This window comes from Rattus norvegicus, chromosome 1 (assembly GCF_021556685.1).
Source record: "Rattus norvegicus strain SHRSP/BbbUtx chromosome 1, alternate assembly SHRSP_T2T, whole genome shotgun sequence".
NCBI lineage: Eukaryota > Metazoa > Chordata > Mammalia > Rodentia > Muridae > Rattus > Rattus norvegicus.
Genome location: NC_141534.1, coordinates 82028887 through 82053163, shown reverse-complemented (window position 1 = coordinate 82053163; position 24277 = coordinate 82028887). Strand labels below are relative to the sequence as shown.

At 35.1% G+C, this 24277-nt stretch overlaps 2 pseudogenes; one reads left to right on the top strand and one right to left on the bottom strand.

Moving 5' to 3' along the window:
- Positions 1-381: 381 nt before the first annotated feature.
- On the bottom strand, positions 382-1442 carry LOC148007228 (glyceraldehyde-3-phosphate dehydrogenase pseudogene; annotated as a pseudogene).
- Vom2r-ps52 (vomeronasal 2 receptor, pseudogene 52) lies at positions 4572-23767 on the top strand (annotated as a pseudogene).

The following is a 24277-nucleotide window of genomic DNA, read 5'->3' as shown; positions in this document are numbered from 1 at the left end:
GTTTTATAATTGTTCATAATTGCAAGATTTAACAAATCTTGATAATTTCAACAAATGAATAAATAAAAAATACCATATATGACTTAGGTATTTTACTTTAAAAAATGGATATTCATCATTGCCATGTACAGTGAATTTTTTGTGGGTTCAGTAAACTTTATTGATGGTATTCAAGAGAGAAGAGAGGACTCTGTAGACTCCTCCTGCTATTATGGGGACTTGGGATGGAAATTTTGAGTGAGATCCTCAGTCTTGGGGGTTAAGTTGGGATGGACACTGCTCAACAAATGAAGTCCTCTCTCATGCTCTCAGTATCCTTATTTGGTTGGGGTTGGTAGTTAACAGTTTCTTACTTCTCAGAGCCTATTTTATCCATGGGGTCTAATACCTGCTGCTTAAGCCATATTCATTGTCATACGAGGTAATGAGCTTTACAGATTTGTCACTGAGAGCAATGCCAGTGCCAGCATCAAAGGTGAAAGAGTAAGAGTTGCTGTTGAGGCCACAGCAGACAAACCAATGCTCAATATAACCCAAAATGCCCTGTAGTGGTCTCTCAGATATCTTCCTCTCCAACTTCTTAATATCATCATACTTGGCATGTTTTACCACGTGGCATGTCAGATCCACAACAGATATATTGGGGTAGGAATATGAAAGGCCATCCTGGTGAGCTTCCATTCAGCTCTGGGATGACCTTGGACACAGGCTTGACAGTACCAGTGGATGCAGGGATGATGTTTGGGGCTACCCCATGGTCATCACATAACAGCTTTCCAGGGGATCCAACCACAGTCTTCTGAGTGGAAGTGAAAATATGGACTGTGATCATGATCACTTCCATGATGCCAAGGTTATCCAGGTTTGCATAGATAACCTTGGCCAGAGGTGCTAATCAGTTGGTGGTGCAGGACATATTTCAGACAATCTTGAGTCAGTTGTCATATTTCTCTTGATTCACACACATCACAAACACGGGGGCATAGGCCAAAGCAGCAGAGATTATTACCTTCTTGGCCCCACACATCAAGTGGCCCAGGCCTTCTCCAAGGTGGTGAAGATGCCCGTAGACTCCATGACAATCTCAGCACCTCATCAAAATATTTGATGATAACAGGATCTCACTCCTAGAAAAAAGTGATGGCTTTCATGTTGATCACAATCTTCCCATTCTCAGCCTTGACTGTGCCATTAAATTTGCCATAGGTAGAGTCGTACTGGAACATGCAGAACATGAAGCTGAGGTCAATAAAGGGGTCGGAGATAGCAAAAATCTCCATTTTGCCTGAGGTAAAGAAGGCAGTCCTCGTAACCAGGTGCCAAATAATGTCAAATCTGTTTACTCCGACCTTCACTATCTTGTATACAGTTCTAGACGGGCATTGCACAAGAAGATGTGGCTTTTTATGGAACACAGAGTAGCAGAGGGTTATAAACTGCATTCTTAGAATTTTAACACTGTAATTCAATGGATATACATTCTTAAATATAGCTATTTAGACTAATATTCACAAACCAATCTTATAAACATTTAAAGAAATAGACTTTATACAATGCAGAAATGTTCTAAAAAGAGGATGACGTTAAGTGCATAAGATTTCAGGGTCCACGGTTTTCATAATTGTATCACAACTTATGTGACAGACATGGTTTACATATAAATACAAAACATTTCTCAACCCTTCAAGAATTATATCATCTTGTTAAGAAGAACTGAGTATTGAGCAAACAAAAGGATGTTATCATTTTAAAATTAAGAGTGACTGAGGAAATTCAGACTTTTCTGAGTCTGGAAATAACAGTTTGTGTCTTTTTATCAGTGTGTGTGTGTGTGTGTGTGTGTGTGTGTGTGTGTGTGTGTGTTTAAGTGTGAGTGCATGTGTTTCCACATCTTTGCACATTGAAAGTAGTAGACATGTTTGAAAACTGAATAGGCATGAAGTAACTGAGAATGAATATATCATCCAAAACTGGTGGTAAGAAAATATCATTCTTGGATTGAAAATTAAGCATGCACACAATGTCATGAAGGAAGAAAGAGGTTGACTGAACTGAGGAAGCAAGTCAGTAGCAACTGAGGAACTTTCAGTAGCAAGATGGAAACGTGATAATATCGATGGAGGGTAGATACTAGAATATGTGCTATGTTTTTGTCAGTGTGCCTTAATGAAACCCAAAATAATGTGTGGTATTTCAAAAATAATGATAATTATTGAACATAAAAACAGGAATACAAAGACTAGACTACTACTGATTTCATTTGAACTCTTTTTTATTGGTCATTTCATTTACATTCTTTTCAAAAGATATCTCCCTTCCCAGATCCTCCTTACCAAACTTCTAGGACATCATACCTGTTCCCGATTATATGAGGGTGTTCCCCCAACCACTTACTCATTCCTACTTCTCTTCACAAGCCTTCCCTTGTGCACTTTCACATGACCAAGGGTCTCCCTGTCCACTGATGCCAGGTCAGGTGATCCTCTGTTATATATGCAGCTTGATCCATTGGTCCTGCCATGTGTATTCTTTGGTTGTTTATTTACCCTATATGAGCTATATCGTGGCTGGTTGGTTTATACCATTGTTCTTCCTATGGAGTTGCAAATTCCTTTAGCTCCTTTAATAATTCCCCTATGTCCTCCATTGGAGTCTGCATGGTAAGACAGATACTTTACTGCAATAATCTGCATTTGTATCGGTCAGCTCTGGCAGGGCCTTTCAGAGAACTGCTCTATCAAGCTCCTGTCTTCAAGGACTTCTTGGAATCAGTAGTAGTGTCTTGTTTTAGTGGCTGCATATGAGAGAATTTCCTAGGTTGGGCAGACTTTAGGTGATATTTTCTTCAGCCTCTGCTCCACTCTTTATTTCTGTATTTCCTTCACACTGGAACAAGTCTGTCTTAAAATATTTGAGAAGGGTGTGTGACCCATCCCTCACTCTTGAAATTTCCCTCTATATTCTTACTGAAGACTTCTCCATTCACATTCCCTCAGCATTCTTGGACAGTTTATAACAAAAGCATAAGTCATACATATGAAAAATATTGACTTTTAAGTGTACAGCAATATCCAGTGCAAAACACTAAACTTGTTTGTATCATGAAAACACAAAATGGGGGTTATCATTCAACAAATCAATGAGTTGCCTATATGATTTCAGTACAAAGTCACTGAAAATAGTTTCATGAGTGTACAATTTTCAATAAACTCACCATTGTCATTGTTGGTATTAGATTTAAAGTAAGACTAGGTGGAAAGAATGATTTTATGGGAAAGTTTATACATTAGAACACAGTGTTGCTTCACACTAGTTGCATTTAATATACTAAGAAGATATTTCTAAACAACACTTCCTCACAGTCACTACTGCAATGTAAAATGAGTAAAAAAATGTAGGAAACAAAGGCAATGTAGAATAGATTGATCAGCACAAGTTACTAAATTGAAAAAAATGAGAATCAGGGTGGAAGATCATGATTTTGAATTCAAATATTAATGTTGCATTACTTGTTCATTAGTATCGAATCTTTGGGAGGTAGAGTTGCAGGAACTAAACCACTATCTAAAGAGTACAAATGGGGGTCCCATTGCTACAGTTCAAATTTTAGTAGAGGAATGCCTTATCTAGCATCACTGAACAGGGTGTCCCTTGGTTCTATGGAGGCTCCATGACACAAAGTAGGGGAATGCTAAGGAGCTGAGTCAGGATTTGTTGAGGTTTATGAGTAAGTACTCTAATAGAGGAAGAGGAGGAAGAGGAGATAGTGGATTTTTAGAGGAGAAACTGGAAAGAGGGATAAAATTTGAAAAGTAAATAATTATAATTGTCAATAAATGGAAAGAAGGAAGAAAGAAAGCACAGACCAGGACATTCTCTCTGGATCATCTTGAACCTTTACTATTCAATCATTATCCTGCAAATTAACTGTGGATCAGAGTAGAACTGAATCATTTTGGATAGAACTAGGTAAAAGGTATTTCTAACTTGGCCTGTTTATTGATTCTGAACAAAATAGAAGCAGAGGCATTGTTCGTACTGTACATGGTCTATGGACCTCAGTGACTATGTTTATAAACTCATGTTTATAGCCTGACTCTCCCTGTCTTGGATCTTGTAATACAATGTTCTGTGTGTCTCTAGTAGCACTGATTTTACCATTACTGGATTTCTCACTATGAATATTCTGATACAATCCACTTACATCATTCATTTCTAATTGTGTCCACATAATAACCTTGTCAAAAATTTCTCAGACCAAATTGGAACAAAAGGCTTCTTTCCACACTTTTAACAAACATGAGTGATATCACGGAGCCTAAGACAGAATAATTCTCCAAAGTATTTCCCAATCTGTGTTAATTACATGAGCTGTAGTCATCAGTTGCAGAGCCCCAGGGAAGAAAGTGCTCAAGCTTCCTCTGCTGCTCAGAAGCAATCTGGAAAAACAAAATGAATCATGAATATTCAACCACTTCTTTACACAGAGTAATAAAAGATGGTAGAAATTTGATGTACTGATATGTATGGCACATCACAGGCCATACTGCCCAGGTTTAAGGCAGTAAAAATATGTTCATTTTTATGGTAGTATTTTTCTTCCTCAACCTTCCACTTCTCATGGCAAATTTCATTGATCCCTGGTGCTTTTGGAGAATAAATTTAAATGATGTCAAGGATAAATACTTGGACATAAGTTGTGCCTTCATTCTTGCAGCAGTTCAGTTGCCTGTGGAGAAAGATTATTTCAACCAGACTCTGAATGTCCTGTAAGTGCATTTGTATTTTCCATGTAATGACATCTTCCATATTTCCTGGCTGTTTTTAAAATAAAGATTAGGTAAATCCCTCAGTCTTAGGTCATGTTGCTAAATATGAACACCTCTAAATAAGATTAATTATTTTTGCAGATTCAATCCTATTTTATCCTTTTAATTAATCCAGTGAAGGTTATCTTTTCCAGGTGAATTCTGACTTAAAGCTTGGAAGCTGAGGAAGAAATGAATATCTGCATGGATCTTTCACAGAAAGCCCTCCTAATAATAGTTTATGTTACACACTAGACAGTGATGACTTAGTGAATTTGATCCCATAATATTTCATTAATTTTTATCCCAAATACTTGCAAATAAATGGTCATAAACTCTGCTTGCAATCCTTCCATCAATTTCTTTCTCCTAGAGCATTTGCTGGTTCCAGTAATATTCGTGTTACCGATAATTATTCAAAACTTTACATACATGCAAACTTACTCTCTCAAATTCATTGTGTGTGGTCACTTTTTGCCTTCTAATGCTTCATCAAGTTGGGAAAGAGAAGATGTTTACACTCAGAAATTTATGCTTCACAGGAATGCCTAGAAGTATGTGTTTGTATGTAATGAGCAAGGACTATTTAGGTCATTAGAGGGCAAGACATCCAATTGTTTTAAAGATAAAATCTGAAATACATGTGACTGTGTGTTTCACACTGTTCATGTACAGTCACTGGCCTTTTTTTTTATAAAGTTCAGTTTGGCATTCTCTCTTTAGATTTAAATAGATTTGAAACATATGGGATTACATGATGTATTTACATTCTTGGAATAGTGGAGCTATCAATAACAGTGATGACGGCTTATGTCCCTTGTCACTGGCATAGGTTACAGTTGTGGTGTGGGAGAGATGCAACATTTGAGAACAGAGATACAGGAATTTTCCATTAGGTTTTTTTATTGTTTTAGAAACACGTCTACCCTTTGCATATTTAAGTTGGTTAATTTCTGACCCCTTTATGATATTTATCTTTCAAGACTTTTTTGCAGTAATTTTAGAAGATATAAGTGCACATCTTACCAATGTTATGTCAATACTCATGTTAGTGAGTTGCTGTAAGCTGTTTTAAAACACAGCCCTTTAGCCTGCTAGGCTACACAGACAGCTTAAGTAACTGATGTTTCCTAAAGTTTCACTGAAGAATGTATTTTGAGCACTGTACAAGGTTTACTCTTAAATTACTTTTGTATATTAGCAAAATTTTTAATTGATAATTTTGTTTGTGGTAAAAGAGAATATCATAAAATGGACAATTTTATAGAGTATAGAATGAAAATACCACAGGGATCCAATTTCTGGTGAAAACCTAAGTGTATTTACCTTAAATTTAATCATTAAATATATAGGAATATATTTATGGTTTCCTGATCAGATTGTATTAAGTTAAAAGTATGTCATTGGAGACATTAATCTTTACATAAAAATAAACACAATATTGTATAATTCCATTCCTACTGTCTTGTCACCCACTTTCATTAAAAGAAAATGAACATATCACATCAAAATTTCTTCTAAATTATAAACATATAATACTGGAAAATGCAAATGTCCTTGCAATTTATTTATTTTCCTAGTTCTCAGTATGATCCTGGCATTATTTTTTGTACCTGGAAAGGTTGTCAAAAACATTTACTAGAAATTAAATTATAATGATGAGAAGTACGGAGAGTTACTATACTACATTCCTTTGTAAATAGAAAGTAAGGGAATGACATTTGGGTGGTGGGGCAAGTCCTTAATCTCTGCACTAAGTACCTGGCACAAGTGTATAACTACACATTTGAAGTGAGTATATTCTGCAGCAATGTATCTTATGAAACACTCAGATAAAATTGATGAAAGTAAGAAGTGCATGCTGAAAGAAGACTGATTCGCTGTCTCCCAAGACGCACAGACAGAGCATGTCAAATGCAGAGGTGAATGCTAGCAGCAAACCACTGAACTGAGAACAAGATCGTAGTAAGAGAATTGGAGAGGATTGAAAGTGCCAAAGGGCTTGCAACCCCATACTAGCAACAATGCCAGCCAACCAAATCTCCCAGGGACTAAACCATTGCCTAAAGACTATACAAAGAATGACCCATGGCTCCAGCTGCATATGTAGCAAAGGGTGACCTTATTGGGCAGCAATGGGAGGAGAAGCTCTTGGTCCTGCCATGGCTGGATCCCCAGGGCAGGGAAATATAGGGGACTAGTAAGAGGAGTGCATGGGGAGAGGAACACCCTTATAGAAGTAGGGGAGAGGGATGAGATATGGGGCTTATATCTGGAAAACTGGGAAAGGGAATAACATTTGTAATGTAAACTAAAAAGTAACCAATAAAAGGAAAAGTAAATAAAATTAAATAGAATGAGATAAAGTTTGATGTGGGAAATAGAATAAGAATTTGTGTTCAAAGATAAAAATTTACTGTAAAAATTATAAAATAAAACACTCAGATATATTGCTCTCTCATTAACTAAGTAATCCTTGCTCAAATACATAAAATTATATGCATAGAAATGTATGATTTACCCAATACATGTTTGATATTTGAATTTATAAGTTTAGAAAGATTTTTGTTCACCAAAGATTGAAACAAAAATTAACAAGATGAGGGTAGATAGGAGGGGACATGCTAATCATATTGGCCACCAATCATAAGTGATTGTAAGTACAGGAAACAAATGTTGCTGCAGAAAGAGTATTATGCACTGATCAATAAATCATGTTTTCAGATCTTAACCAATTCAATTAATTTCAAAAGAAAATATTATGAATTCAATAGCTCTCACGACACAAATATTTTATATTGCTTAATAATTTTGAAATGGACACATGATCAGAATTACTGTTTTATCCATATCAGTGGTTTTCTCTTTACTTTCTGATCAAGCACAGAAAAATAGAGATGGAAATTTTCTGTAAAAGAGGTAAATATCATGTCTTATTTATGGGAGACACACTGACATGGACTTTTAAAGTGTCTGCTACTTTCTAGGTTATCATGTCAACCCAATCTAAAAAGCAAAGCCAGCTGTTTCCATCTTTAGAGGTCAGATGCAGAATTTTCCAGTACAGAATAGTGCTTCTATTGAGTACAATTGATCATGTATTAACATCTGTCCATGATAAAAACTATGTTCTTTTACAGAAAAACAATGAAAAACAACAGATATGCCTTGGCATTAGCCTTTTCAATGGATGAAGTCAACAAGAATCCTGATATTTTACCAAATATGTCTTTGGTTATAAAACATACTTTGAACTATTGTGATGGAAAAACTGCACTCCATGTAGTTAAAGAAAAATTTTATAGGCCTTTACCTAATTATGTCTGTAAAGAAGAGACTATGTGTTCATTTCTGCTTACAGGATGAATTGGATATCGTCTATAAAGCTTTTCAGAAACTTGGACACCTTCTTATTTCCACGTGTGAATTATTATAGGCAAGGAATTCTTCACATCATTTCTCTTTGAGAGACCTTGATAGATATTAAGAAAATTAATGGATGAGATTGGACTTATGCTTATATTAAACTATGTAGTTTCACAGTACTTACTAATCAGAGACATAATAGGCCTTCTTCTAGTTGTGACCTCCAGAAGTTGACAGGGTCCAGAAAATTGAATCTGACATGGTGGCAGAGAAAAACTTGCAGTCTTGACTGACTGGCAGTCAGATTATTTATTTATTTATTTATTTATTTATTTATTTATTTATTTATTTATTTATACAAATCTCTGTAAACATAGATTGATTCATGTTGTTCCAAAAACATGAAATTTTATTTCTGTCCCCAGATGTGTGCTATCTTCATCTTGGTAATAGGTTTAGTCTATCATTGTTAAAATTTCAAATACCACATTTATCACTTACCATCATTTTGGTGTTATAAGTTTTGGTATCAGTGATAAACTGTGATTAAACAGAATTTTATTTTACAAACATTTTCTCTTTACCCAACTTTTAGTTGTCTGGAGTACTTTTTCACAAAGGCATGATGACAAACCATATTGAGCCTGGCAGCTCATAATATTTCAGTATCACTAAACAGAACAAAAAATTCAATCTAGTCTGTGAAGTTAGCCATTTTACTAGCAGCGAGTCTTTGACCAAGCATTAAGGGTCAGAGTGCTCATTTTCATTAAAACCGCTGTCAAAAATGTCATCAACAAACTGCTATAGTTAATATAAATAACTTTCTTTAATAATATAATGAATGATAAGTCATATCTTTGTGCAATTTACTGCTATGTCTTACCTTGCTTTTCTTTTGCTTCCTCCTCATAAAATACAAGAATGGATATTCCTTAGTGAACTTTTCTAAGAGTGGTTATGGGGTTCTGATACCTCATTCTTTCATATCTTTCCACATGATTATTTTCCCATCATTATAAGATACTTGTTATGTTAGAAATAAATCCATTCAATCAAACTTTGTTTCTGTCTAAGTGCCTGAAGAAATTCCACTTATGAGTCTGAAATATTTTGCAGGAAAACTGCTTGAATATTTAGTAGGAGGAAGAATTTAATATGATTGGCTCCTAACACTTTTATGCAGGCAAATTGTGTTTACATTTTAAAATTTACTTTGTTCTGATAATCTGTTTCTTGAAGAGGACAGAGGCAGATATTCACAGAGTATTTTGGAGCCTTATACTGAAAAAGATATCTATAGCATCTTTATATGAGTCACATCCTCTAGTGTACAAGGAATACCTACAAGTAGGGCAAGATAAGAATATGTTTTCCTAAAAGCTAAAGCAGTATTATGCATCAGACTTTCCTGTTAAATAGTAGAGGAAGTATTTCTGGATTAAGGCATAAATGCCTTTTTGAAAACGCATATTAGCCAAATATCCCTAAGTTGTAAATATATTAAAATCTCTCCAAACATTGAATACACAGATACAAAGAAAAAGTCTGAATGACAGAAGTTATTATAACATGCAAATATAGTTTGTTATATCTTTCTCAAACAGCTATGCTTGCTGTTCCCATTAGAGTTGGATGTACAAGACTTTCACATTTGCTCATTTGAATCATGGCGAGAGGAAAATTCATAGGAAATCAACCGTTTGTGGGTAAATATGATTACAAGTTTTTTTTTTAAAGTGCACTACCACTCATGCTGCTCTCTGTATTGTAGTTTCTTCAGATTTCCTATGGACCTTATCAATCCATGTTCAGTGATAATGAAAAATTTCCCTATCTCTATCAGATGACCCCAAAGGACACATCACTAGCATTGGCAATTGTCTCCTTCATACTTTACTTCAACTGGAACTGGGTTGGCCTTTTCATCTCAGATGATGATGAAGGCAATCAATTTCTCTCAGAGTTGAAAAAAGAGACACAAAACAAGGAAATTTGCTTTGCCTTTGTGAACATGATGGCAATTATTGACTTTATATTCTATCAAAAAACTGAAATGTACTACAACCAAATTGTTATGTCATCCACAAATGTTATTATCATTTATGGGGAAACAGATAGTATTATTGAATTGAGCTTCAGAATGTGGGAATCTCCAGTTATACAGAGGATTTGGGTCACCAAATCAGAGTTGGATTTCCCCACAAGTAAGAGAGACTTAACTCGTGGAAAATTCTATGGGACTATGACATTTCAACATCACCATGGTGAGATTTCTGGATTTAAGCATTTTGTAGAAACATGGTCCCATCTCAGAAGCATAGATTTAAAGACATTAATCCCAGAGTGGAATTACTTTAACTATGAAGCCTCAGCATCTAACTGTAAAATATTGAGGAACTTTTCATCCAATGCCTCATTGAAATGGCTAACAGAGCAGAAGTTTCACATGGTCTTTAATGATATTAGTCATAGCATATACAATGCTGTGTATGCCATAGCTCATGCCCTCCAGGAGAATAAACTGCAAGAGGTTGATAATCAGGAACTAAGACATGGGTAAGGAGCAAGTACTCACTGTCTGAAGGTAGAGTTTCTGTATTTTGTTTCTATTTTTATTAGGTATTTTCTGTCTTTACATTTCAAATGTTATCCCCTTTCATTCACTTTGAAGCCCCCCCTCCTGCTTCTATGAAGATGCTCTCACTTACCCTCACCCACTCAAAACATACTGTCATTGCTCTACATTTTTCATTTCATACAGAATTACAAGTTTAGTCGGATTTTATAGTAGGATTTAATGATTTTTTTAATTTCTTTATTTTCTCTTATGTCTCCCTTTTAATTTTCTGATTCTATCAATTTGGATTCTGTCTCTGTTAACACTCATTAGTCTGGCTAAGGGTTTCGGCTTATAATGTTGATTTTATCAAAGAAATAGCTCCTGGTTTTGTTTAATCCTTAAATAGTTCTTTTTGTTTCTACTTGGTTGATTTCAACCCTGAGTTTGATTTTTTTCCTTCTGTCTACTCCCCTTGAATGTATTTATGTCTTTTTTTTCTTGAGCTTTCAGGTGTGCTGTCAACCTACTAGTGTATGTAAACTCCAGACTTTTTGGTTTTTGGTTTTTTTTTTTGTTCTTTTTGGAAGCAGTCCAACTAAGAGTTTTCTTCTTAGCACTCTGTTCCTTGTGTCTCAAAAGTTTTGGTATGTTGTGACTTCCTTTTCATTACATTTTCAAAATTTTTAATTTCTTTCTTTATTTCTTCTGTGACCAAGTTATCATTGAGTATAATGTTGTTCAACTTCCATGTGTATGTGGCCTTCCTGATGTTTTTGTTGTTTTTGAAGACGAGACTTAGTCCATGGTGATCTGACAGGAGGTATGGAAATATTTCCATTTTCTTATATCAGCTGAAGAATGTTTTATGAATAATTATGTGGTCTGATTTGGAGAAGATTCCATGAGATCCTGAGAAGAAGGTATATTCTTTAGTTTTATGATGTAACAAAATACAGATATTTGTTTATTACATTTGGTTCATAATTTCTTTAAGTTTCAACGTGTTTCTATTTAGTTTCTATTTCCATGATCTGTCCATTGATGAGAGTGAGGTGTTAAAATCCCAAACTATTATTGTGTGTGATACAGTGAATGATTTAGATTTAGTAAATTTATTTTATGTTGGTCGGTTCCATTGCACTTGGAGCATAGATGTTCAGAATTGAGAATTCATCTTTGTAGATTTTTCTTTTAATAAATATGAAAATGTCTTCCTTACCTTTTTTGATAACTTTTAGTTGAAAGGTCATTGTATTCAATATTAGAATGACTACTCTAGCTTGTTTCTTGTGACCATTTGCTTGGAAAATTTTTGCCAGCCTTTCACTCTGAGGAATTGGCTGTCTTTGTCACTGAGGTGTGTTTCCTCTATGTAGGAAAATGCTGAGTCTTGTTTATATATCCACTCTGTTAGTCTATATCTTTTTATTGGGGAATTGAGTACATTGTTGATAAGAGATATTAGGAAGCCATGGTTGGTGATTCCTGTATTCTTTTTTGTTAGCAGTACTTCTTCATGAATTTTATCTATGAAGAGAAGATGAAATTTTAAGTATACTCATCAAGTGTTTGGAAATCATTTTGAGGAAAGGTATTCATTAGGTTCTTCCAGTGATTCTGACCACAGTATTGTGTTTGAATAACTTACTTCGTTTATGAGAGTAATTAAACAAGGAATAGTGTTGGTAAACACTTTAAATGTTATCCCCATTCCCCCACTCAAGAAATCCGTTATCCCATCTTCTTCTATGAGTGTATTCTTCGCACACTTCTATAAGGGTGTTCTCTCAACCAACCGCCCGCTACCTCCCAGCTCCCAGACTTCTCATTTCCCTACACTGAGGCATCAAGTCTTGACAAGACTAAGGGCCTCTTCTTCAACTGATGCCTGACAAAGCCATCCTCTATTATATTTGCAGTTGTTGACATTGGTCCATCCACGTGTACTTTTGGGATGGTGGTTTAATCCCTGGAACCCTGGGACCCTGGGAGTTCAGGGGTTTCTGGTCTCTTGACATTGTTCTTCTTTTTATGGTGTTTCAAACCCCTTCAGGTCCTTCAGTCCTTTCTCTAACTCTTCCACTGGGGACCATGTTCTCAGTTCAACGGTTGGCTGAAAGCATTCATCTCTGTATATGTCAGGGTCTTGCAGAGCCTCTCAGGAGACAACTATATAAGGCTCCTGTCAGCAATTACTTCCTAATCCACAATATTTTCTGTATGTGGGATGGATCCCCCAAGTGTGGCAGTCTCTGCATGAACTTTATTTCAGACTCTGCTACACAATTTCTAACTATATTTCCTCCTGTGAGCATTTTTGTTCCCTCATCTAAGAAGGTCTAAATAATCCACACTTTGTTCTTCCTACTTCTTGTGGAATTCAGGTGGTCTGTGAATTGTATCTTGGTTATCGTGTGCTTTTGCACAAATAGCCACTTATGAGTAAATGCATACAATACATACTCTTTTGAGATTCAGTTAACTCACTCAGGATGCTATTTTATAGTTCCATCCATTGACTTAAGAATTTCATGAAGACAATTTTTTTTAATAGCTGAGTAGTAGTTAACTGTGGAAATGAATCACATTTTCTGTATCCACTCCTCTGTTGAAGGACATCAGGATTTTTTTCAGTTTCTGACCATTATAAATATGGCTGCTTTGCATGATCATAGGGTACCATGCATCCTTGTTATAAGTTGGAGCACCTGTCAGGCATATCCCCAGGAATGATATAACTTAGGTCAAAGGTAGTACTAATTCCAATTTTCTGAAGAACCACCAGAGTGAATTCCAGAGTCATTGGACCAGATGGTAATCCCATAAAGAGTGGAGAACTGTTCCCCTTGTGCACATCCTTGCCAAGATCTGCTGTCACCTGAATTTTTGATCTTAGTCATTCTGACCAGGTGGAATCTCAGAGATGTTTTGATTTGCATTTACCTGATGACTAAGGATGCTGAATACTTCTTTTGGTGCCTCACAGATATTCAATATTTCTCAGATGAGAAATATTTGCTTAGCTCTGTAGCACATTTTTTAAAGGGATTTTTTATTCCCTGGAGCCTAACTGCTTGCAGTCTTTGTATATATTGGATATTTACCCTCTATTGGATGTAGGGTTGTTAAAGATCTTTTCCAGTTAGCTGCTTGCTGTTTTGTTCTATTGACAGTGTACTTTTCCCTATGGAAGCTTTGCAATTTTATGAGGCACCCTTAGTTCTTTCTTGATCTTAGAGCATAAGTAATTTGTATTCTGTTAATGAAATTTTCCACTGGGCTCATGTGTCTGAGTCTTTCCCCCACTTTCTTTTTTGTTAGTTTCAGTATATCTGGTTTTATGTGGAATGTCTTCATCCACTTGACCCACTCACTCCCTTTTTATTGAATAGAATACTTGAAGTCTTAGGCAGAGCAATTAGGCCAAAAAAGAGATCAAAGGGATACAAATTAAAATGAAGTCAAAATATCACTAATTTCAAATGATATGAGAATACTTAAGTGATGACAAAATTTCACTAGAAAACTCCTACTTCCGCAAATTGGCTGCACATAAAGTTAACGCAAACAAATTAGTAGTCTTCCTCTACTCAAAGAATAAACAGGCTGAGAAAGAAATTAGGGAAAAGACACCCTTCACAATTGTGACAATTAATATGAAAAACCTTGGTTTAACTCTAACCAAGCAAGTGAAGGATCTGTATGACAAGAAATACAAGTCTCCGAAGAAAGAAATTGAAGAAGGTCTCAGATTGTGAAAAGATATCCCATGCTCCTGGATTGGCAGGATTAATATAATAAAAATGGACATCTTGGTGAAAGAAATATGCAGATCAATGAAATACCCATGTAATTACAAAGTCAATATTTCACAGAGTTAGAAAGAGAAATTTGCAAATGCATTAGGAATATCAAAAAAACACAGAACAGCAAAAACTATTGTCCACTAAAGAACTTTTGTGGGAATCAACTAAAACTGCATGGTATTTTTTCCACATGGAGAGGTTTAATGAGAAAAGAAGAGTAGAAAAGAGGAGAAGTAAAGGAGGCCGGCCATGGGCATGTTGGGGGAAGGGGATGTGGGGAGAGAAGAGACAGGGACAGAAGGGAAGAGAGCAGAGAATAGAAGAACAAAGAGCAAAACTGCATGGTATTATTATAAAATCAAGCATGTTGAACAACGGAATAGAATTGAATACACAGAAATGAACCCACATACCTATGGTCCCTTGATCTTTGACAGTGGTCCTCGTTCAACTGGAGGTCACACTCCAGTTGACCTGAGGAAATTGATCTATTATTGCCAAGTACAAAGCTCAAGTCCAACTGAATAAAGGAACACCACATAAAACCCATTAATTTCATTTCTCCAATTGCTTTTATTGTGAATTCTCACTTTCATTCATTAAATGATTTTCTTTAAATTTGAAATTATTATGCATTTTACGACTTGAAGGAATGGTATATACATTGTTGTACAATGCTGTCTTTTAGCTAATCTCCTTTATCAGAAAGACACACTTTACTAATCCTCTTGGGGACAGAGTGATTATAAAACAAAGAGAGAGAGTGCTTGAAGACTATGACATTGTTCACATTCAGAATTTCTCACAACGCCTTCGGATTAAAGTGAAGATAGGAAAGTTCAGCCCATATTTTCCACATGGTGGACCCTTTCACATATATGGAGACATGACTGAGTTGGCTACAGGAAGTAGAAAGGTGGGTATGAACTAAGTTATTGATTTATATACTGCAGTAACACTACAACAAATTGAAATGAAATATTTTGTCACACCAGGAACCTATTTCTTTTTTTCTCCATCTTTATTAAATTGGGCATTTCTTATTACATTTCAAATGTTATTCTCATTCCCGATTTCCAGGCCAACATCCCCAAACTCCTCCCTCTCCCCTTCTATGTGGAAGTTCCCCTCACCATCCTTCCCCCACTACTGCCCTCCCCCCACACAATCCCGTTAACTGGGGGTCCAGCCTTGGCAGGGCCAAGGGCTTCCACTTCTACTGGTGCCACTAAAAGGCTAATCATAGCTAACTGTGAATTTGGAGTTCAGAATCATTCCATGGGTAGTGGCTTATTCCTTGGAAGCTCCGGTTGGTTGACATTGTTGTTCATATGGGGTCTCGAGCCTCTTCAGCTCTTCCAGTCATTTCTCTGAATCATTCAGCAGGAGTCCCATTCTCAGTTCAGTGATTTGTTGCAGGCATTTGCCTATATATTTTGCCTATATATATTTGCCTATATATATTGTATTCTGGCTGGGTCTCTCACGAGAGATATACATCTGGTTTCTGTCAGCCTGCACCTCTTTGCTTCGTCCGTCTTATCTAGTTTGGTGGCTGTATATGTATGGGCCACATGTGGGACAGGTTCTAAATGGGTGTTCCTTCAGCCTCTGTTCTAAACTTTATCTCCCTATGCCCTCCTAGGTGTATTCTTGTTCCCCTTTTATAGAAGGAGTGAAACATCTGCATTTTGGTCATCCTTCTTGAGTTTCATGTGTTCTGTGCATCTTGGGTAATTCGAGCATTTGGGCTAATATCCACTTATCAATGAGTGCATACCATGTGTGTTTTTCTATGATTGGGTTAGCTCATTCAGGATGATATTTTCCAGTTCCATCCATTTGCCTATGAATTTCATAAAGTCATTTTATTTGATAGCTAAGTAGTAATCCATTGTGTAGATGTACCACTTTTCTGTATCCATTCCTCTGTTTAAGGGCATCTGGGTTATTTCCAGCTTCTGGCTACTATAAATAAGGCTACTATGAACATAGTGGAGCATGTGTCTTTGTTTTTTGTTGGGGCCTCTTTTGGGTATATGCGCAAGAGAGGTATAGCTAGGTCCCCAGGTATTTCAATGTCCAATTTTCTTAGGAACCTCCAGATTGATTTCCAGAATGGTTACAAGAGTCTACAATCCTACAAACAATGGAGTAATGTTCCTCTTTCTCCACATCCTTGCCAGCATCTGCTGTTTCCTGAGTTTTTGATCTTAGCCATTCTGTCTGGAGTGAGGTGGAATCTCAGGGTTGTTTTGATTTGCATTTCCCTTATGACTAAATATGTTGAACATTTCTGTAGGTGCTTCTCAGCCATTCAATATTACTGAGCTCTGAACTGTGTTTAGATCTGAACCCCATTTTTACTAGGGTTATTTGTCTCCCTCCAAACTAACTTCATAAGTCCTTTGTATATTATGGATATTAGCCCTCTATCAGATGTAGGATTGGTAAAGATCTTTTCCCAATCTGGTGGTTGCAATTTTGTCCTAACAACAGTATGCCTTGCCTTACAGAAGCTTTGTAGCTTTACAAGATCCCATTTGTCAATTCTTTATCATAGAGCATAAGCCATTGGTGTTTTGTTCAGGAAATTTTCTCCAGTGCCCATGTGTTCAAGATTCTTCCCCCACATTTTCTTCTATTAGTTTGAGTGTATATGGTTTGATGTGGAGGTCCTTAATCCACTTGGACTTAAGCTTTGTACAGGATGAAAAGAATGGATCGATCTGAAAACTTCTACATGCCAACCTCCAGTTGAACCCGCACCATTTGTTGAAAATGGTTTCTTTTTTTCCATTTGATGGTTTTGGCTCCTTTGTCAAAAATCAAGTTACCATAGGTGTGTGGGTTCATTTCTGGGTCTTCAATTCTATTCCAATTGTCTATCTGCCTGTCTCTGTACTAATACCATACAGTTTTTTTTATCACTATCGCTTTTTAATATTGCTTGAGTTCAGGGATAGTGATTCCCCCAGAAGTCCTTTTATTGTTGACGATAATTTTAGCTATCCTGGGATTTTGTTATTTGAGATGAATTTGCAAATTGTTCTGTCTAACTCTATGAAGAACTGTGTTGGAATTTTGATAGGGATTGCATTGAATCTGTAGATCACTTTTGGCAAAATTGCCACCTTACTATATTAATCCTGCCAGTACATGACCATGGGAGATCTTTCCATCATTGGAGATAATCTTCAACTTCTTTTTTTCAGACTTGAAGTTCTTACCATACAGATCTTTCACTTGCTTGGTTAAAGTCACACCGAGGTATTTCATACTATTTTGACTATTATGAAGGGTGTCACTTCCCTAATTTCTTTCTCAGCTTGTGTCTCTCTTGTGTACAGGAAGGCTATTTCTAGTCTCCTGTTTTATGCTTTTTTTTCATTTTCAACATACTTTTTATACTTTTCTCAAGATTTCTTGCATGCATAAATTATACCTTTGTCATATCAGAACCTGTATTTGAAATATAACAAATATAAAATTGTTCTTCACCATTGTTTGATATTCTTTCTTTAAAGTGAACAATATTCTCTTCATATCATAGTTGTTATTACACAGTAATCTCCTCGCTTAACTTAAACTCCTCAAACACATGTTGATACAAGTGAGCCTAATGTTACAGTTATGAAACTCTAAACTCATAAATCTAACACTTGTCATTATACCCAAAAATATTTTCCCATATAATATAAGGATATACACCAAGTTCACTAATGAATACAATTATAAAAATTCATATTCACAGAAATATCAATTTTTAATTAACTTTAAGAACTCCTTCACACTTTAAATTAGATGATCAAAATTTCAAAGTAACATGTAGACAGGAAAATGTAGTACAACAGACAAATAAATAGCTATTAAAACCCATCAAATACAACAATAACAGCAACCAGACAAAAGAACAAATAAATTTTGATTATAGTTGAATATTTTTGGTAATAGTCTCTAAATGTAATCAATGACAAGAAAGCTTTATTATTTTAATATATTCCTTGGCCACTTCAGAAGGTGTGAAAACACATTTACATAAAAGAGAACTTTTCTTTATAAAATTATTTGAAAACCTTAAAATGTGTAATAGGAGCAAAAAAGGAAATTAGATAAAAATATATTTGATTAATATATAGAGAATAATTCTCTACTAAAACACCTATCAAAGTAACATAACACACAACATAAAGATTGTACTCTGAGAACAGAGAGAATTTAATCCACAGATGCAAGCATAGTTCCACATATGCAGATTCTTTGACTGTAATACAGCATACAATATAGAATTACATCATTTCCATAAACATTCAGAAATGGCTGTTAACCAAGATCAAGATTAATTCAGAGTTAAAGAAATCAAACAAAGGGTTGGGGGTTTAGCTCAGTGTTTAGAGCGCTTGCCTAGGAAGCGCAAGGCCCTGGGTTCGGTTCCCAGCTCCGAAAAAAAAGAGCCAAAAAAAAACAAAAAACAAAAAGAAATCAAACATGTGGTAAAACAAAAGTAACACATATTGACATAACTTTTTCTTTCGCAAACCTCTTGACAATTCATGCAGAGAAAATTATTATCCATGAAAGTCAGAAATAATCACAAGTAGTTTTATTGGTTCATGCTTTTATCCAGGGACTTTAGAGGCAGTTGTCTGAAAATCACTGTTTCTTGCCAGTCTGCCCTATATTGTGAGCCTATACCTGCCGTGTGCGATACTACCTTAAAATAAATTAACATGAAGCATAAAAGTATACTTTTTTTAGTACTCTAACTCAAAGTAGTCTTTAAAATATTACAGTGTTAACAGAAATTTAGAGAAAATGATGGGGTTTAAAAAAGAGAAAATGTACTCTAATCTTTTTGTAGGAATTAATCTCTAGACACCTCATGGTTAGACCTTGTTTCAGCATTATGAAAATCATAAGAAGTCTTCAAATCTTCAATTAACTTTAAATAGTCTAATTTTTATCCAGCCTTTTCCAGTATTTACAGCCATTGTGGAGCATGTTGACCTCATTACACACTCCATATTTAGGTCACTACACATCACTTTATCATTTCTAACCATATTACACCAGTGTCTGCATATTACACCGTTTATCATATACAATTTCTCATGGTCTAAAATGGTAATTCATTCAAGATCATATTTGTTATCAGTGATTAAAAGACATACTGTACCTCTTTCAAATGTCTTCAAATACTAACTTGCATCTGTGTTGCTTTCATTAAATTTAACCATAAGGAACATGAAGTGGAAGGGGTGATTTTATATATGGCTTATAGTCAAGGAAATACAAGTGTGGATACCTGGAGAGTGGAACAAAGGCATAGATCTCACTATTTAGTAGCTACACTGCCCACAATGAGATGGGCAATCTTATATCAATTACCAAGAAAATGCTTGAAACGTACGAGGGCAGGCTAGTTTTGGTTGAGAAAATATCCGAATTAAAGTCCTTTTATTTATTCATAGTACTTAGTGCAAAATTTAAAATAATCAACTAAAAAAAAAAACCCATTAAGTTGCAATCTCTAGTTTTTACACAGAGCTCACCATGAGCTCTTTTTTCTGACTAAATAGACATTGAGAAATTATCCACCATTTCTTCAATGTATTTACAATATTCATACCTGGTCATTAAAAGTGGACAGAGTGAAATGGAAAGGAGTTGGTGTATGTACATAAAAAAAGCTCATTGAATCTTAATATACTAATATAAAATACAAAAGAAATAGCTAAACTCATTATTAGTATGTGTCTCAGTTTTCCTCAGATGACATCCTCTGCGTGCAGTGTAGATTGTAGTCCTGGATTCAGAAAAATCTGGAAGGAGGGAATGGCAGCCTGCTGCTTTGTTTGCAGCCCGTGCCCTGAAAATAAAATTTCTAATGAGACAAGTGAGTGTTTGTTGCTCTAAAAATTCCTGCAAATATTTCTCTTGTGCCCCCTAAGATTATGAAGTCAACTAAAAGGTAACTGCAAATATAAAATATGTCACTTTTCTAACTTACTAGTTGTAGATATAAAAATAATTAACAAAATTGTGCCAAAAATAAACAAACAAACACATATACCTTGTGCCTTAAACTACATCTTGACTCATTGAAAATTCAGAGCAGATTACATTTTCCCAAAAAAATGTTTTAGGAAATAAAACAGCAATATAAGGGAATTCTCCACAAGATTTTCCCAATAATTAATCTATCATAAAACAACATGTACATTAGATTTTAGACAAAATTTTTAAAATTTCAATTAGTAATATTTCATCAATATATCCATCTTGTATATGTTTATGCACACCATGAATTCCCAAATGTAATAGAAAACCTATTGGACTAGATTAGGAGACTGCTAGGTACAAAATCTATAATCTCTGTAAGATTAATATAGAAGACAAAATTATTTGAAAATGTATGAGAAACTGCTAAGTATGTAAAATTCTGAGGGTAATGTTCAAAGCCAGATGCGATATGAACACAGAAATTAGGAGATAAGTGGTAACCAATGATTTAGAATATATGAAGAGACTCATATTCAGCATATTACAAACCACAGCCAGTATTAAAATTATTATTTAGTGTTGGCAACATGCATAAAGTTTATGATTAGCTATTTAATTATTTTGCCTTTCAATTTATATAATGAATTAAAGTTATTAAAGATATATCATGCCTGTGAGGTGGTACAACAATTAAGTTACTTGTTGCTAAGGCTTACAATCCATCTTAATTCCCATATACATGAAGTAGAACCAAGCAATGTACTCAGAAGATGTCTTTTAAAGTCATGCATTCCAACATTACACTATGCTTGAAAATAATTCCTAAAGGTATACTGAAATTGTTTTAGATGTAAAATCCAAAAGAATTAATATTTATATCAATGAATTAAACAAAAGTCCATAAAACCTTTCATCATAAATTGTTATGTTACAGGGATTGGTAATACATAGACAGGTATACATAAGAGGAAATACTACTCTGTAGTTACATTTCCATGTGCTCATGAGACACCAGTGCTGGGATCGGAACACAAGTTCTCTGCTAGAATAAAATACTATTTTTAAAGCTAAACAAAGTTCTTAGACTCTTAAGCAACTTATCAAATAATAGCTCTACACAAAGGCATTGTTCTAGATAAGAATTCTAGATAAGAAGCACATCAACATACCCTGAAATGATGTAAAAGTTAAATTCAAATACAATCACATTTAATGTTGTAGCCATGATGGGAATTACAACATAGGAATGGGATGCTATTGCTTAAGAAAAACCATCTGGATTACTACACTTGTTCAAGGAGTCTATTGTTATTTTACTGATTTTGTTTCTCAATAATGATGTTTTCCTTGAGTACATTCACAGACACTGAGACACATAGGAATGGAGAGTATGCAAGGATGAAAGTGCTCAGCATTGCAAATGAAGAAGGGATCAAAGTGATGTACTTCTTAGTACCAAGTATTTACAAAGGATTTGTTTTGTATTGTTTTCTGATGTTTCTTCAGTGCTAAAGTTAGTGCATCTCAGGGACAATAACCCAAACATTTGTTTACTTTTTGCCAGATGAAGATATATCTGAGGGTTTATTTCTTTAATATTTTCTACTTGTCAAACATCAATATTATGTCTCCTCTCATTCTCCACCTTCTTTTGACTTATGTGAGGAAACACATGAATTCAATAATGCAATTTTTCCTTTTATATGAACATATACACATAAATATGTACACATGCACACAGCTTACCTTTTCAATTTAGTGTTATTTCAATGTCAATGACATTGAGATAGTGAATTCTCAAATACCTACTACAGGTATTGTTGCAGTAAAGTCAGAGTCATACTATGTCACAGGGAACAAATACATAATGCATTCATTTTCCTCGGAAAACAGTGAGTATAGTCTTTTGTATATTTATAAAATATACCCAACAACATTGTGGTTTATGAAGGTATCTTCTTTCAGTTCAATATTCAACTTGATATCAATATAGAATAAAAAATGCTTTTCGAAATTTTTTCTTTCTGATAGCATTCAATATGATATAATCAACAATGTTAAAAAGAAAAAGAAATAATTTCTTTGTATTATTTTTCCATACATCTTTATGAACATTATGATTTGAAAGCAATGCTGTGCAGCAATGTCCTTGAAATCACATTGTCGGCATCAAAGGCAGGCATGCCATACTTTTTCAACACCCTTACTTGAAATACATTGTCAATAAAGTTTCTAAAGTAGCACTAACTGAATTTTTCTTTGTACATCAGATTTTGAACAGTGTGTGAATTGTCCAGAATACCAGTATGCCAACACAGAAAAGAACAGATGCATTCACAAAAGTGTGTTTTTTCTAAGCTATGAAGACCCCTTGGGGATGTCTCTTGCCTTAAAAGCCTTCTGTTTTTCTGCCTTCACAGCTGTGGTACTTTGGGTCTTTGTGAAGCACCATGACACTCCCATTGTGAAGGTCAATAACAGAATCCTCAGCTACATACTAATCATGTCACTCATGTTCTGTTTTCTGTGCTCCTTTTTCTTCATTGGCCATCCTAACAGAGGTACCTGTATCTTACAACAAATCACATTTGGAATTGTATTCACTGTGGCTGTTTCCACAGTTCTGGTCAAAACAATCATTGTGGTTCTGGCTTTCAAGGTCACAGAGCCAGGAAGAAGATTAAAAAACTTCCTGGTATCGCGTACACCCAACTACATTATTCCCATATGTTCCTTATTGCAATGTATTCTGTGTGCAATTTGGCTAGTAGTTTCTCCTCCCATTGTTGATATTGATGAACATTCTGAGCATGGCCACATCATCATTGTGTGTAACAAGGGCTCCATTGTGGCATTCTACTTTGTCCTGGGATACTTGGACTGCTTGGCCCTTGGAAGCTTCACTACGGCTTTTTTGGCCAAAAATCTGCCTGACATATTCAACGAAGCCAAGTTCTTGACTTTCAGCATGCTAGTTTTCTGCAGTGTCTGGGTAACCTTTCTCCCTGTCTACCACAGCACCAAGGGCAGGGTCATGGTTGCTGTTGAGATCTTCTCCATCTTGGCATCCAGTGCAGGGATGCTTTGATGCATCTTTGCACCCAAAATCTACATCATTTTAATGAGACCTGAGAGAAATTCTATCCAAAAGTTCAGGGAGAAATCATATTTCTGAAAAAAATTACAGGAATTCTGTCAAATATAAAGTTGGTATATGCCTACCAAATATTTGGTTATAGTTTATGTATACCATTTTAGAATCACTCACTGTTTCTTCTAGTGCTTTCTAGAAGTTACATATGTACCAATATTGTATACATTATCCATAAAATCTTACACTTATTCAACTTTTTCGTTTCCTCTGGGAAACCCAAGATTCTCTAATTATTTTTAAAATTTTATTCAACACTATGCTTTCATGGAGAATTTCCCCCCCTGGTAACATCACATAAATTTGATAAGGCAGTTGAATCTGTAACCTTATATAAAAAATGAGTTCCAGGACAGACAGGAATTACACATAGAAATTATCTATCAAATCAAACAATCAATCAGACTAAAAAACACACTTAAAGATCAATAAAGACAAAATCAGAATACATTGTCTGACTTTCAGTAGGAGCACATACATGACAAAATACTGTCTGTACTTACACTTGCTCTTCCAGCTATTGTTCAATAGTCTAAGGTGTAAATGTTTTATTTTTTTATCTAAGACACAAAAACGTGAT